Here is a 16,913-nt window from a genome sequence, read left to right as displayed (position 1 = left end):
ATTTCAATAATGAACAAAACAACCATACAGAAGTTCAATAGGAAAAAAAGGATTTGAGAAACACTGTGAGAGCACTCAGGTGGTCAGTTGGTTAAGGATCTGATTCCTAAGTTCGGTTCAGGTCATGCTCCCAGGCTAGAGAGACAGAGCCCTACACTGGGCTCTGTACTCAGAGGGGAGTCCGCTTGGAATTCTCGCTCTCCTTTTCCCTCTGCCACTCCCCAATGCATGCTTTCAATCTCTCTAAAATCAATCAATCTTTTTGAAAAAAAGAAAAACACTATAAATGAACTGACCCAACACACACACACACACACACACACACACACACACACATAAAAAACACCCCACTCAACAAAATAAATACACTGTCTTCTCAAGTACACATGGAACATTCTCTATGGTAGACCATAGGTTAGGTCACAATATAAGTCATAATAAATTTTAAAGGGATTGAGTAGTTTTTCTGACAATCAGGAAATGAAACTAGAAATCAATAACATAAGGAAAATTGAAAAATACACACACAGGTGGAGACTGAATAATACAGTCTTAAACAACCAGTAGATCAAACTAGAAATCACAAAAGAAATTAGAAAAAAAATCTTCAGACACATGAAAACAAAAATACACACATATTAAAACTTATGATATACAGTGAAAAAGTACTACAAAAGATATTTATAGCTGTAAATGCATAATCAAAAAGAAAAGTTCAGATTAATCTTAACTATACAACTTAAGAAACTAGAAAATAGCAAATTAAACCAAAAACTAGCAGAAGGAAAGAAGAAATAAAAGGTAGAGCTAAATAAATGAACTAGAGAATAGAAAAAAAATAGAAAAATGAGAGTTGGTTCTTTGAAGATCAACAAAATTGACAAATCTTTGGTAGACTAAGAAAAAAAGAAGATTCAATGATTAAAATCACAAAAGTGGAGACATACTATCAACTTTAAAAGAAATAAAAAGATTATAAGACAATACTATGAACCAATGTATACCACTAAATTAGATAATGTGGATGTAAAGAATAAATTCTTAGAAACATAATCTATGAAAACTGAATCATGAAGAAAAAGAAAATCTAAATAGACCTTAACAAATAAGGAGATTGAATCAATAATCAAAATCCTACAACAAAAAAAGCTCTGGATCAGATATCTTCACTGGTGAATTCCATCAAACATTTAAAGAATTAATATAAAAAAAGAATTAATATCAATCTTCCTCAATCTCCCCAAAACTGAAGAGAACACTTCCTAACTCATTCTATTGGCTAGCATTACTTTATACCAAAGGCAGACAAAGATACCACAAGCAAAGAAAGCTACAAATATCCCTTATAAATATTGATGCAAAAATCCTCAATACTAGCAAACAAACTTCAGCAACATATTGGGGCAGCCTGGGTGGCTCAGTGGTTTAGTGCCACCTTCAGCCCAGGGTATGATCCTGGGGCCCCAGGATCAAGCCTCACATAGGGCTCCCTGCATGGAGCCTGCTTCTCCGTCTGCCTGTGTCTCTGCCTCTCTCTGTCTCTCTCGTGAATAAATAAATAAAATCTTTAAAAAAATTCAGCAACATACTAAAAGTATAAGGGTGCCTAGGTGACTCAGTTGGTTAAGCGTCTGCCTTCAGCTCAGGTTATGATCCCAGAGTCCTGAGAGTAAGCCCCATGTCAGGATCCCTGCTCATTGGGGAGTCTGCTTCTCCTCTCCCTGCTTTTGCTTTTTTTCTCATTCTCTCTCTCTCTCAAATAAATAAATATTTTAAATTCTTAAAAAGTGTAAAAGTATTATATATCATGACCAATTGGGATTTACCCCTACAACAGAAGGTTTGTTCAACACATAAAAAAAAATCTATCAATGTAATATATTACATTGGTGGAATGGAGGGAAAAAAGCCACATGATCATCTCAATTGAGGTAGGAAAGCATTTGACAAAATTTAACACATTTTCATGATAAAAACTCTCAAATTAGGAATGGGAGAAAATTTCCCAAACATATTAAAGATCTTTTATGAAAAGCTCACACCTAACATCAAACTCAAATAGTGAACAACTCAAAGCTTCCCCCAAAAGCAGAAAACAAGATAAGAATGCCTGACTTTGCCACTTCAATTAAACAGAACAATTAGGCAAAAATAAATAAATAAATAAATAAATATAAATAAATGGTATTTAAATTGGAAAAAAAAGAAGTAAAACTATCTCTGTTCACAGCTGACATGATCTTACATCTAGAAAACCCCAAAGAATACACATCAACTCCCCCCTCCAAAAAACCCTGTTAAAGCTAATAAATGAAATCAGCAAAGTTGCACGATATAAAATCAACATCCAAAAATTTGTTTCATTTTTATATGCTAACAATAAACAACTATAAAAGGAAATGAAAACAATTCCATTCACAGTAGCATCAAAAAGAGTTCTCACTTCAGCAACACATACATATTAACATCAAAAAGAATAAAACACTCAGGAATAAATTTAACCAAAGACTTGTATACTGAAAACCACAAAACACTGCTGAAAGAAATTAAAGAAATATAAATAAATGAGAAAATATGCCATATTCATGGATTGGAAGACTTACTATTGTTAACATGACAATTACTGCCTCCAAAGTAATTTATACGGGGCAGCTCGGGTGGCTCAGCGGTTTAGTGCCTACCTTCGGCCCAGGGCATGATCCTGGAGACCCAGGATCAAGGCCCATGTCGGGCTCCCTGCATGGAGCCTGCTTCTCCCTCTGCCTGTGTCTCTGCCTTTCTCCTTCTCTCTCTCTGTGTCTCTAATGAATAAATAAGTAAAATCTTTAAAAAATAAAAATAAAAAAGGTAATTTATATTCAGTGCAATCCCTACCAAAATTCCAATTATTTTTTTTCCAGAAAGAGAAAAACCCATTCTAAAATTCATATGGAATCAGAAGGAGCTTCAGAGAGACAAACAATCTTGGAAAAACAAAACAAAACATTTCCTAATTTCAAAACTTAATACAAAGCAACAGCAATCAAATAGTGCAATACTGGCTTAAGGACAGATATATAAACCAATGGAATAGAAAAGGGAGCCCAGAAATAAGCCCTTGCATATACAGTCAACTGATTTTCAATCTGGATACTAAGACCATTCAATGGGGAATGGACAGTCTGTTCAACAAATGATGTTGGGAAAGGGGATATCCACATACAAAAAATGAAGTTAGGACTTGCCCATACCATGTACAAAATAACTCAAAATTACAAAAACCTAAATGTAAGACCTAAAACTATAAAACTATTAGATGAAAACACAGGTCAAAATCTTCATATACTGGATTTAACAATTTTTTTAGATATGACATCAAAAGCATAGGTAACAGCAGAATATAGATGAACTGAACTTCATCTAAATTTAAAAACTTTTGTGCATCAAAAGATACCATCAAGTAAGTGAAAAGATAATCCATGAACAGGAGAAAATATTTGCAATTCATTTATCTGATAGGAAACTAATAACCAGACAATATAAAGAACTCCTACAATACAAAAACAATCCAATTTGAAAAGTGGACAAAAAACTTGAATAGACATTTCTTCAAAGATACACAGAGGACAAATAAACATGAAAAAAGGACAACTTCACTAATCATTAGGGAAACGCAAATCAGAACGAGACACCATCTCACATCCATTAGGATGGCTACTACAAAACAAACGAACCAATCAATGAACACAAAACCTCAGAAAAAGGTGTTGGCAAAGATGTAGAGAAACTGTTAACTCTGTACACTGCTGGTGGGAATGTAAAGTGGTACAACCACTGTAGAAAAATCTGGCAGTTCCTCAAAAAGTTTATAAAACAAAATTACATATACTTCAACAATTCCACTCATGAGCCTATCACCAAAATGTGAAGGCAAACACTCAAATGGATAGTTTTACATCTATGTTCATGGCAGCATTACTCACAATAGCTGTCAGGTGGAAGATACATGCAATGTAATATTCAGCCATAAAAAGGAATGGAATTGTGATACATGTTACAATGTAGATAAATCCTGAAAACAGGATAAGTGCAATAAGGCAGATGCAAAAGGACAAATATATTATGATTCCATTTTTATGAGATACCCAGAATAGACAAATTCACAAACAAAGTAAGTAGGAGTTGCCAAGGCCTGGGGAGAGGAGAAAATGAAGAGTTATAGTTTAATGGGTACAGAGTTTGTAGATTTGGGATAAAAGTATTTTGAAAATAGTAATGATGGTTGTACAATATTGTAAATGTACTTAATGACATGGAATTGTATACTTTAAAAGTAGTTAAACAGTAAATTGTACATTATATGTTTTTTACCACCATTTTAAATGTTGAATAAAATAAACCCACGCATGCACAAAAACAAATACTAAATAATAGTGTAAATGAATAAATTAATAACACATGTATCAACAAGGATGAACATAAATCTCCAGATATTGAGTTTTAAAAGCAAATTACTGGGGCAGTTAAGTGTCTGACAAGATCTTGATTTCAGCTCAGGTCATGATCTCAAGAGTTGTGAGCCTGAGCCCGACATCTAACTCCACGTTTAACAGGCAGTCTGCTTGAGATTCTCTCTCCCTCTCTCCTCTGCCCCTCTCCCCCTGCTCACATATGCCCTCACTAATATATAAATAAATAATTATAAACATAAATAATTTTTCATATGAAGTTCAGAACTATATTATTTATTATTTAACATACACACACATATATACACTACTTCTAAAAATGCAAAACATATTATCCCTTGGGATGGAAGGATATGATTGTGAAGGGGTACATGAGTTCTTCTAATGTAAGAGTAATGTTCTATTTCTTAAGTTGGTGGCGGATATGTCAATGTCATTTTTATTATTTAAAATGTACACATTAGTTTTATTTATATACTTTGCGTGAAGACAAAGGCCCAGCCAAATATTAAGCAGGAAAATGCACTTTATTGAACTCAACTGTCATATTCCTTTAATTAAATGGCCTATAAGTTTACACAGTTCCTTAAATGTTCTCTGAATCAGCCTAACATCATACTCGTTAATCAAATAGAATAAACTCCTTGATAGATTTTCACTATTTACATTGAGTCATGATTTTACCTTTTTGAAAAATTATACTGTAGAGAAAGAAAAGTGAGCAAGTTATAAAGATATTTAAAATTTAAAATGAGGGCAGCCCCGGTGGCGCAGCGGTTTAGCACTGCCTGCAGCCCAGGGCGTGATCCTGGAGACCCTGGATTGAGTCCCATGTTGGGCTCCCTGCATGGAGCCTGCTTCTCCCTCTGCCTGTGTCTCTGCCTCTCTCTCTCTCTCTCTGTATCTCTATGTATAAATAAATAAAATCTTTTAAAAAATAAAAAAAAAATAAAATTTAAAATGAAATGTAGGATTAAATAGGACAGGCAGCCCATGTGGCTCAGTGGTTTAGCGCCATCTTAGCACCGGGGTGTGATCCTGGAGACCTGGGATCGAGTCCCACATCAGGCTCCCTGCATGGAAGCCTGTTTCTCCCTCTGTCTGTGTCTCTGCCTCTCTCTGTGTGTCTCTCATGAATAAATAAATAAAATCTTAAAAAAAAAGATTAGATATGACAGGGAAGGGAGGAAAAGGTTCATAGATGATACTGATTATAGGATTAGGAGAAATTTATTTATTTATTTACTTATTAAAATTTTTAAAATTTATTCATAAGAGACAGGGAGAGAGAGAGGCAGAGACATAGGCAGAGGAAGAAGCTCCTGCAGGAAGCCCAATGTGGGACTCAATCTCAGGACCCCAGGATCACAACCTGAGCCCAAGGCAGACATTCAACCGCTGAGCCACCTAAGTGTCCCAGGATTAGTCCAAATTTAGATTATGGTACCTTCCACTGATAATGGCAACACTGGAAAAGCAACGAGATCGGGAGGAAAGATCACAAGTTTGTTGCCTTTGAGATACTCATATTGATATGTTTATCCAGCAGCTCAATATATGGGTGTGTGGGATGTTGTGATTTATAATAAGAAACATATATTTGGTCTTTATCTCTTTTCCTGGCACATAGCTCCTAAAACTCTTGGAATTTCCTGAGCAAGAAGAGCCATACATGCATCTTTTGTTCTAATTCCTGAAATAGCTCCAGGTGAAAATTATTTATTCATAACAAGTCTCGTCAACCACACCTGAGTATATGTTAATTAGTGACTTTTGCACAGCCTCTGGGTAACCTAAGGATGGTGGCTGGTTGCCAAGGGATCAACCATGTGATTAGAGGGTTGGTTCTTTCAGCACCCCCCCCCCCGCCCCCAACCTCCAGGAAGGGGCTCAAGGTTCAATTAATTGCCAGTGGTCATTTAATCAACCATGCCTATGTTAATAAAGCCTGCATAAACCCCCAAACAGATGGAGTTCAGAGTTTCTAGGTTGGTGAATGTATCTACATGCTGCAGGGTGGTATACTCCAGTTCCACTGGGAACAGATACTCCTGTGCTTCAACCTTTCTAGACCTCACCTCATGTACCTCTTCATCTGGCTACTCATCTGTATCCTTTATAATAAATTGGTAAACGTTAAGTAAACATTTCTCTGAGTTCTGTAAACCACTCTAGCAAATTAATCAAACCTGAGGAGGAGGTGGTGGGTACCTCCAATTTACAGCCGGTTAGTCAGAAACACAGATTAAACAACCTGGACCTGAGAATGGTGTCAGAGTGGGGGTAATCATGTGGGACTGAACCTTTAACCTGTTGGGATCTGATGCTCTATCTTTAGGCAGACAGTGTCAGAACTGAGCTAACTATAGGACAACCACATATCTAGTGTCAGAAGTGAAGGTGTATTATAGCAAATTACTGAGAGAAGGCACACAAGAAGTTTTTCTTTAGAGTGTGTTACTTAGAGGAGAGGTCAGAATTGAATGTGAAATTGGAAAACCAAGACAATAGATGTACCTAGAAGAATGAACACAGATGTGACTGACTAGCAGCACAATACAGATAAGAAAGAAGCCCAGCAAGAAATCCTTACTCCCTCCCTCTCTACAAGACTGCACATCTAATTCTAAATCCTGCCAGCACTTTCAATCATATCTAGACTCCAAACACTGCTATCACAGTGGTCCAAGCCACTATCCATCATATAAGTTATTACAATAGACTCCTATGCAGTCACCTTGCTTCTTCCTATGCTCCCTACAGTCCATTTTCTATACAGTAGCCAGTATAATCCTTTTAAAATTAAGTCTAAAGCCTCCAATGACTTCCTATTGCATTTAGAATAAAACCTAAACCTTACTGTGGTGTGATGTTACTGCAGCTACTTCTCTAAACTCATCCTACTACTCCTCTCACCTCACTCCAACTCTGCTTCAGCCACAGTAGCCTTCTTGTTGATAAAACCACTCTCTACCTCAAGGTTCCCTCTGTCTAAACATTCTTCCCCCAGATCACAATGGCTTGCTTCCTCTCCTTTAGGCCTTTACTCAATGTCACTTCTGACAGTACTTCCCGAACCATCCAATTAAAATTCTAAACCACGTTTCCCCACTCCCCTAGGAGTCTCATTTCCCCCTTCTTTGCATTATTTTTCCACATAGCACTTATTTGTACTAGTATGTAATTTATGTACTACACACATTATTTGCACTAGTCCCCTCAGGCTACTATAGGAAAATACCACATAATCATTTTGCAGTAGATACATGGAATCAAATCATCACATTGTAGACCTTAAATTTACTATGTTATGTCAACACATCAATAAAGCTGGAAAAAAAATACCACAGATAGCATGGCTTAAACAAATTTATTTCTCACAGTTCTGGATACTGGGAGGTTCAAGATCAAGGTGCTAGCTGACACAATTCTTGGTGAGGTTCTCTTCTAGGCTTGCAGACAGACATCTTCTCATCGAGTCATCACACCACTTGCAGAGAAGATAGCCAGATTTCTGATATCTCTTCTTATAAGGACACTAATATTATCAAGGTCAGGACCTCATGCTTATGACCTGACTTAACCTTAATTAATCCCTTAGTAAGGAGACCCTATTTCCAAATACAGGGGATTAGGGCTTCAACATATGTATTTGGGGGTGGACATGGGGGAATGACCCAAACATCCAGCCCATGACACCATCTAATAAATTACTATCTTTCTACATGTCTGTCTTTTTTTTTTAATTTTTATTTATTTATGATAGTCACAGAGAGAGAGAGAGGCAGAGACACAGGCAGAGGGAGAAGCAGGCTCCATGCACCGGGAGCCCGACGTGGGATTCGATCCCGGGTCTCCAGGATCGTGCCCTGGGCCAAAGGCAGGCGCTAAACCGCTGCGCCACCCAGGGATCCCTGTCTTTTTTTTTTTTTTTTTTTTTTTTAAGATTTTATTTATTTACTCATGAGAGACCCAGATAGAGAGAGACAGACAAAGGCAGAGACACAGGCAGAGGGAGAAGCAGGCCCCATGCAGGGAGCCTGACGTGGGACTCGATCCTGGGTCTCCAGGATCAGGCCCTGGACTGAAGGTGCTAAACCGCTGAGCCACCTAGGCTGCTCGCTACATGTCTAGTTTATTTTCTGTCTCACGCTCCTAGAATACAATCTCTATAAGGACAATGATTTTCTAAAAAATATATTTTTTATTTATATGAGAGAGGGGCAGAGGAAGAGAGAGAGGGAGAAGCAGACTTCCTGCTGAGCCTAGGGAGCCCAACATGGAACTTGATCCCAGGACCCTGAGATCATGACCTGACCTGAACTGAAGGCAAACATTTAACTGCCTGGGCCACCCAGCAGCCCCAGGACAATGATTTTTATTTTGCTCACTGCTGATTGTTCAGTGCTTAGAACAGTACCTGACATATAGAAAGTATTCAATATTTGTTGAATGAATTTAATAAATGAATGAAAAAGGAAGGGCCAAAATAGTGGAAGGTAAGAGAGGGGAGTAAGACGGGGGAAAATATTATACAATTGGTGCCAAAAGTTCTTAATAAGAGTATTCAAGTGATTTGTAAGATGTCAATAAAGGTGAAGAGGAAAGGATGATATATATCAATTAAAAGATATGAACTCAAAGACCAGAACTTCAGTTGGAGAGTTTTTTTCTCTCTCTGTATTTCTCTTTCCCTCCCCACTCTTCCCCTCCTCCTTCCCTTCCCATTCCTCCTTCAGAAAAAATGGGAGAGGTAAAGATTTAGAAAGAGCACTGGAGAGTAAACAGGTTACCAAACCTGAGTTACTACAGAGAAAATACAGCTATAACATGAAAAGGTTAATGAAGAAATGACATATCCTCTGGTTATGTGCAGATTTTAATTCAAGTAAGGAGGTACAAGGAACACTATGAAAAAGGGAGAATTTGGTAATTATGAGACAACATTTTCACAGAACACAATGTGTTTATTTTAATATCTTGGTGGAAGTTTTAAGAAAAGTATCTTAAAAGCCTTCTGTTAAAGTTTATACAGTAACTACATGCAAATTTGGAGTATAGCTCTATAGCAGAAACATACTGAGTATTTTGGTGAAAATGGTCTATAGCAAATTTTCAGTTTTAGATAACAGAATATTTAGATTAAAGCTTTTCCATTCTCACTGCAGGTGACACTCAAATTACACATTTATACATCTTAGTATTGCACCCCTTGCCAGAGAAATCATTCAGATAACTAAGACATACATACTCAGTTGTTTTTAAAATTCTCTTAAGTATCCCAACTAGGAACCTAAAAATCAAAATAACAGGGAGGAAAAGTACACTGACACTCATGTGTTAAGACTTATATACATGAAAAATGTGAAGTAAATCTGTTATATAAGATAGTTTACTTAGCTATAAAGAGCAAATACTGTTCACATACAGAGAAACTAGTTTATATATAGTAATATATAGATGATTTAATCTATTCATTGGATTTGGTAACCTCAGATACTTTTTTTTAGTCAGATCTCACAAATTAAAAGACACTTTGGAATATTTATGCTTTATCTGGATATTGTTATTTTACTTTTTCAAACTTCTTAAAACAGTATCTCACTAGGGAAGCAGTAAGTTAGAATGCAACCTAGTGGGGAAATTCTGCATTTGCTCAATGTCTATAGCTTTTACACAGTTCCAGATGTTCAGTACATTAATAATGTTCTAACTCAAAGCTCCTTTTTGAAACTTTAGAAAGTGCAAATTGCATTAAGACCTCTTTGCCCTCATTAATGGTATTGTTACAATCCCGGTCCTCCGGAAAATGTTTTTTGGCATGTGTTTAACTTTATAATATTGCCATTTACTCACTTTAATAGCCAGTACTCAAGTCTTAATGCTTTTAATAGGCCTGCCTAAACAGACTACCATCTTTTGTAATCTTTTTCACATAATTTATTTCATAGGTAAAACCTGTCATATTTTCCATCTGAAGATGATTCTTCACTATTCACTTCATGAGGAACTTATATTAAAGAATTATTTATTTTCTTTTATTCAGTCGATATGTGCCTATCTATAGGTGGCATGTTAGGAAAAAGTACAGTTGCTTTTAAATATAGTAGTGTTTTTTACAACTTTTGGAAATTATAGTAAAAATGGGCATATCCTCAATTCTTGCTGTATTCCAATATAAAATATGAGAAAACCAAAAATATAAATACATTTTGAAATGCTAGATACTTGGTGATGTCTGACTCAGCATCTTTATCTCAAGAGATGGCGTTATATTTCAGAATCAAACTTTCAATGACTATAGATGCAGTGAGTAATGCAGTAGGAAGAATACGGACAAATACTGTCCTAAGTGAAAGTAAGTAGGATCCCTTGTAATTGTTGGCTATCTAAATGGAAATGAAAGGTACTACAGTCCTCTCTGACAAGGAGCATTCCCTTCCATAAATTGGTTAAGAATGAGGACTCTGAAAATGTTAGAACTGCACTACTGATACTGATATGATTATTTACAGTCATTTATTGATACATTTTGAAAAAATATACAATAATAGCTACAATGTAAAAAACTCCAAATAAAATGGAATTTCAGAAATAACTTCTACATTTCCTCACCACAATCTACTTTGTTGAAATCTCCTGAAAACAATATTTACTTATGGAACAAATTACTAATTGTCTAAAACATGAATTCTGAATTTCTGTTGACTGATCTACATATTTGATTCATCAGTATCTGAAATAACCCTATGGTTAAAAATGTATATATTTGACCAGTTTTGCTACTTGAGAGTCAGGAAGCATTGGCTTAGTAAATTTTGGTTGAAATCAGAATGAATAAATCTATTATCTGTATGTTCCATTCCTTACCTGTCAAGATCAACTGTAGGCAAAAAAAGGTGGGGGGCGGGGAACACAACTTGTTTTCTTTTATTATTTTTTTTTAATTTTTTTTTTCACAACTTGTTTTCTACCTCTCTGTTAAAAGGCTAATAATTAAACTATAATGTGGTATTAGAATCTTTGTAGAATCTAGGTTGAGAGAAGAAAATGAGTAAGAAGCAACCACTACAAAGTGCTTTCAGATACTGTCAATCTGAATTAACTGTAAACTTGTTGCTGTAAAACCTGAAGATGAAATCCTCTGGAAAACAAACAAACCAACAGTACTTCACAATCTAGTGGAGAAACCCCCCCACCCCTAATGCTTAAAATATAATGTGGTAAGTGCTATTATAGATGTATGTGGCTAGGCAGAGGAAAAAGTGACTAACTTTGCCTGAGGGTTAAGGATGGCTTAATAAGGTAAACCTCTGAGGTGGATATAGAGCATAACGTTTCTGGATAATAAAAAAGTCAGAGAGTAGATTTCAAGCAGGCACTAAACTATGAACACAACTGCTGCATAACAAATTACTCACAAACTTAGGGACTTAAAACAAATATCCACTTCTTAAAATAATTCTTTAAATTGTGGTAAAACATACATAACATAAAATGTACCATCTTAACCATTTTTTAAGTGTACAGTTTAGTAGTGTTAAGTACATTCACATTATTGTTCAACCAATCTCCAAAATTCTATTTACCTTGCAAAACTGAAACTATACCCCTTAAATAACTCCTCATTCCCCTCTTCCCTTTCCTCCCCTGGGCCCTGGGAACCACTCTTCTACTTTCTGTCTCTATGAGCTTGACTACTCTAGGTACTTCATATAAAGGGAATCATACAGTATTTGTCCCTCTGTGACTGCCTTATTTTACTTGGCATAATGTCTTCCAGATTCATTCATGTTGTAGTATAAAAACACCATCATTTATTATCTAGCTTCTGTAGATCAAAGTTCAGGCACGTACAACTAGATTCTTGCTTAGGGTCTTATTAGGTTAAAATTAAGGTGTCCACCAGGGCTGCAGTTCTCATCTGAAACTTGGGTTTTCTTCCAAGGTCACTGGTTATTAGCAGAATTCATTTCCTACTGGCTCTAAGATTACTTCTCCCGTTTTTCTGCTAGTTACAGGCCAGGATGTCTCAGCAGCTAGAGGCCACTTACTATACCTTGCCACATGCTCCACCCCTCCCATCAGTCAGTTTACAACATGGATGTCTGCTGTCTTCTAGGTTAGATCATGTCTCTCTGACTTCCTCGTCTGTAACCAGCAGCAGAAAACCACTTTTAGAAGGCTTATATGATTAGATAAGGGTCATCCAGACAATTGTCCTATCTTAAGGTCTACTCATTTCATATACAAATCCCCTCACACAGTACCTAGATTAGTATTTCATTGAATAAAAGGGAGGAATGTGCACACTAGGAGCAAGGAATCTTAAGGGACTATTAGAATTCTGCCTACCACATATTTGTCAGTATGAAAATGCATGGCAGCTGAAGGTACTTCTAATAATACAATGTAACCCCCCAAAAGGGTAAATATATATATAGGATAGGGGAGTGGAAGAGCGAGGCTGGAAAACAACCATGGTTTCTACGTAATGCAAAGGATTTTAGGCTTTATCTTTCAGAAAACAAGGAATTACTAACGGTTTTTAACCCTTCATAGGGATCCCTGGGGGGCTCAGTGGTTTGGCGCCTGCCTTTGGGCCAGGGCGTGATCCTGGAGTCCCAGGATCAAGTCCCGCATTGGGGCTCCCTGCGTGGAGCCTGCTTCCCCCTCTGCCTGTGTCTCTGCATTTCTCTCTCTCTCTCTCTCTCTCTCATGAATAAATAAATAAATAAATAAAATATTTTAAAAAATTAAAAAAAAATAACCCTTCATATACTACTGTGATCTAATGGACACATTTTTCATTTCCGAACATTTCTAATTATTTGTAAAGATAACAAATTTCAAATATCAATTTCATCACTATTTTTTCTTAGAAAACAACCAAAAGAAAATGTACTTAAAAAAAAAAAAGAGAGAATAAAACCCATTGTATCTTGCAATTACCATATGGGTTAACTGGACTCTTTTATAATTCTATGATATATTATGGGATCTTACTGATATTATTTTTCCTACATCTTGAAACATTCAGCTATTTCATTATCCTGCAAATCATTCCATCACTACCCATTATTATTTACCAATTATTCCTAGTAATGTTTAAAAAAAAAGTAAAATAGGAAAAGAGAATAATGATGGTATCAATGTGGGATATGCAATAATAAACTGTCATTCTTTTTTCTTATTGTGTTGTTCAAAATATTGTGTGCTTTTCTTAAAAAAGATTTTATTTATTTGAGAGAGAGAGAAACAGAGAGAGAGAAACAGAGATAGCAAAAGAGAGCATGAGCAGGGAGGAGAGGGAGAAGCAGGCTCCCCACTGCAGGGAGCCTGACAAGGGGCCCAGTTCCAGCACCCTGAGATTATGACCTCAGCCGAAGGCAGACACTCAACTAACTGAGCCATTCAGGAACTCCAAAGTATTGAATCATTTTTTCAGAAAGAATTGATTTAATAAACTATGTGATTTAAGCATCTTAATATGGTCTATCAGCTTCTTTGTCCCATTACCACTGGGATAGCCTGTCTACTATGCATATTAGCTTATACTGGAGGCTACCACTGCATCAAGGTAATTTTCTACCTGTCAATACCCAAATCATCTCAATTCAAAAGCTGCCAACCTGAAATTGTCAGCCAAATAGAAAAATCCACTGGTTACTACTATGAAGATTAATTATAGATGGATATTAAAGATTGTAACCAAGATAATGCCTGAGGCCTCCAAGTTTTTCAATTCAATTGAAATTTCAAATTCAAATTTCAAATTCAAATAAATTGCTTTAATATGGATACATACAGTAAATTAATCATGTATTATCCAATTTGCCTGTCATTTCTCCCAAAGTGCTTTCTGTATCTATGCTTTCATCCATGGAAAATATAGTTTAGAACCAAGGTTAGAGAGTGGAGGATGCACAAGAAGTTAGAATGAATACAGCTTCTAGATTTATTGCTTAACCTTTGCTCTTCAACCTAGGTTATCTGGCCATCCTTGACTCTAATTAATCTTAATTTCCCTGCTCTTATTCTCTCTAGATTTTTTCCTTAAAAAATTAAAGTCAATATATTTTTATAGAGCTCTTTTGAAACCAGATATGATACAAATATACACAGATTATTTATAGACAAAGGGCATGAATGATTATATACATGCATACAAACACAAAAAAACAAAGCAAAAAACCTGGTTATTTAAGTAGTTATTTCAAATGATCTCCTACTTTTCAGAATATTTGGTCACTCACTCATTAAAGCCACTTTCCAGTGTATCCCTTTCAAGGTAGCTCTTCTGTCTACCTTGCAAGATAACAGTTTACCTCACAAGCAGAGCTAAATGTGAAAAGCAAATATATGTGTATATATATATATATATATATATATATATATATATACACACACACACACACACATGCAAGTATGTAGGTATTAATACAAATCTGCATACAATTCTAAATAAAAATTGATCAAATTAGTATTTATCAGATCAAACATATTTCATATGTCAAACTCTAGAATGCTATTATGAAGATAGCACTGGGTCAGAAAATCAAGAGTCCTAAGACAAGTGCTTTCATTAATTAAATATATGACCTTGGGGGCAGCCCCAGTGGCGCAGCGGTTTAGCGCCGCCTGCAGCCCGGGGTGTGATCCTGGGAACTCGGGATCGAGTCCCACGTCAGGCTCCCTGCATGGAGCCTGCTTCTCCCTCTGCTGTGTCTCTGTCTCTCTCTCTCCCTGTGTTTCTCATGAATAAAAAAAAAAAAAAAAAAAAAAAATATATATATATATATATATATATATATATATATATATTATTTATATATATGACATTGGCCAAGGAATTTGAGGTGTCTATTCAGAATATAGTATGTGCCCAATAAATATGTGTTAAATAAATCAAGGAACAAATGAGTGAATACTGTTTAATTGAAAAGAGAAATTCTTAAGAACTTCTTAAAACACCTAATCTCTCACAATTCAAAAGGCCTCAACACCATGAAGATTCCTTCTACTTAACTCTGCAGATGAAACGTTCCTTAAAAAGGTTTGGTTGAGCGGCACCTGAGTGGCTCAGTGGTTGAGTGTCTGCCTTTGGCTCAGGTCATGATCCCAGGGTTCTGGGATTGAGTCCCACATCAGGCTTTCTATAGGGAGCCTGCTTTTTCCTCTGCCTATGTCTCTGCCTCTCTCTCTGTGTGTCTCATGAAAAAATAATACAATCTTTAAAAAAAAATTAAAAAGGCTCGGTTGATTACTTTGAATAAGGCAAATCCATAACCTATAGAAACTTCAAATGTCTAAGAAAAAATATTTTAAACGGAATAATTTGGTTTCTTCTTCACATTAAGTGCAATATAGCTTAAAAATGAGAAACATAGCAAACTATTAGCACTGTAAATTTCTCTCAATATACAAACTTAATATTAAGTAATACTTATAAAAATTATAACTAGAGACTGAACAGAAACATTTGCATTTTATTCCTTTTCTGACATTTCAGTGGTCAATGCAAAAACGTTCTCTCAGGGAAAATGATTTATGCATTTTACTCATAAAAATATAAAAGAAAATCAGACTGAATTGAATAAAAAGATTCAAGTTGCTACTTTGGCACCAGAGTGCCTCTTTTCAAAATGATTTAATGGAAACTTTTCTATTCATAAAAAAAGTATAGAAAGTCTTCTACCCATAAAAATGATCTCTCATGGAGTTCTAAAGCAGTGGTGCTACTAGTTAAATGACAATAGTTAAAATAAAATTTATCTTATTGCAGGAACGATACTCTTCACAAAACTGTTACAATTTTTAGTAACTTTGGAAGACTCTGAAAGAAATGCAAGGGAAAAACATGTAGAATGACAACTTTCTCACTTTTATCCTTACATAAATGCTGCAGTTTTTAACCAAAGGAAATTCATTTTATTTCTCTCAGTGAAAGAGTACAGTTTTGAATAAATCACTCATTCTAATTATCCAGACATACAGGGAAAAACTACCACTATATTATTTGGAAACTTCTATCCTATATTTCTTCTATGAAAACCTGCAACTTCCTGTGCAATCTTTCCATTAAATTCTTTCACAAAAGTTGGCTGAACTCATGATTATAAAAATATTCTCTAAAAAATTTTTTTTAAATTAAAACAAAAAAACTGTTTTCTATGACTTTGGTAATGCTATCCCCTCAGTCTAAAATACTATCCCCAATCCCATATCTATCACTGCGAATCTACTAACCTTTTTAAAAACTCACTGAAATAGCATTTCCTCTAAGAAGCATTGCTGATTGAGTCAATCAAATGTGATCTCTTCCTACTTTTAAACTCCGTATCACTTTTATCTTCCTAATGATTACAGATTTTGTCAACTACCATAGAGATTTGTACTAAACATATTTTATACCACTATCAAAACTGAAATCATCTTGAAGGGATAAGAGAACAAGAGCTCTTG

General features: G+C 35.6%; 1 protein-coding gene across 2 annotated transcripts in view; it reads right to left on the bottom strand.

The window, feature by feature from the left end:
- Window positions 1–16,913, bottom strand: part of BRIP1 (BRCA1 interacting helicase 1) — a 184,034-nt gene that overhangs the window by 69,393 nt on the left and 97,728 nt on the right. The gene's annotated exons all lie outside the window — the stretch shown is intronic.

The sequence above is a fragment of the Canis lupus genome, chromosome 9, assembly GCF_003254725.2.
Source record: "Canis lupus dingo isolate Sandy chromosome 9, ASM325472v2, whole genome shotgun sequence".
Classification (NCBI taxonomy): Eukaryota; Metazoa; Chordata; class Mammalia; order Carnivora; family Canidae; genus Canis; species Canis lupus.
Note: the sequence above shows the minus strand (reverse complement) of the source record. Positions and strands in the feature narration are given on the sequence as shown.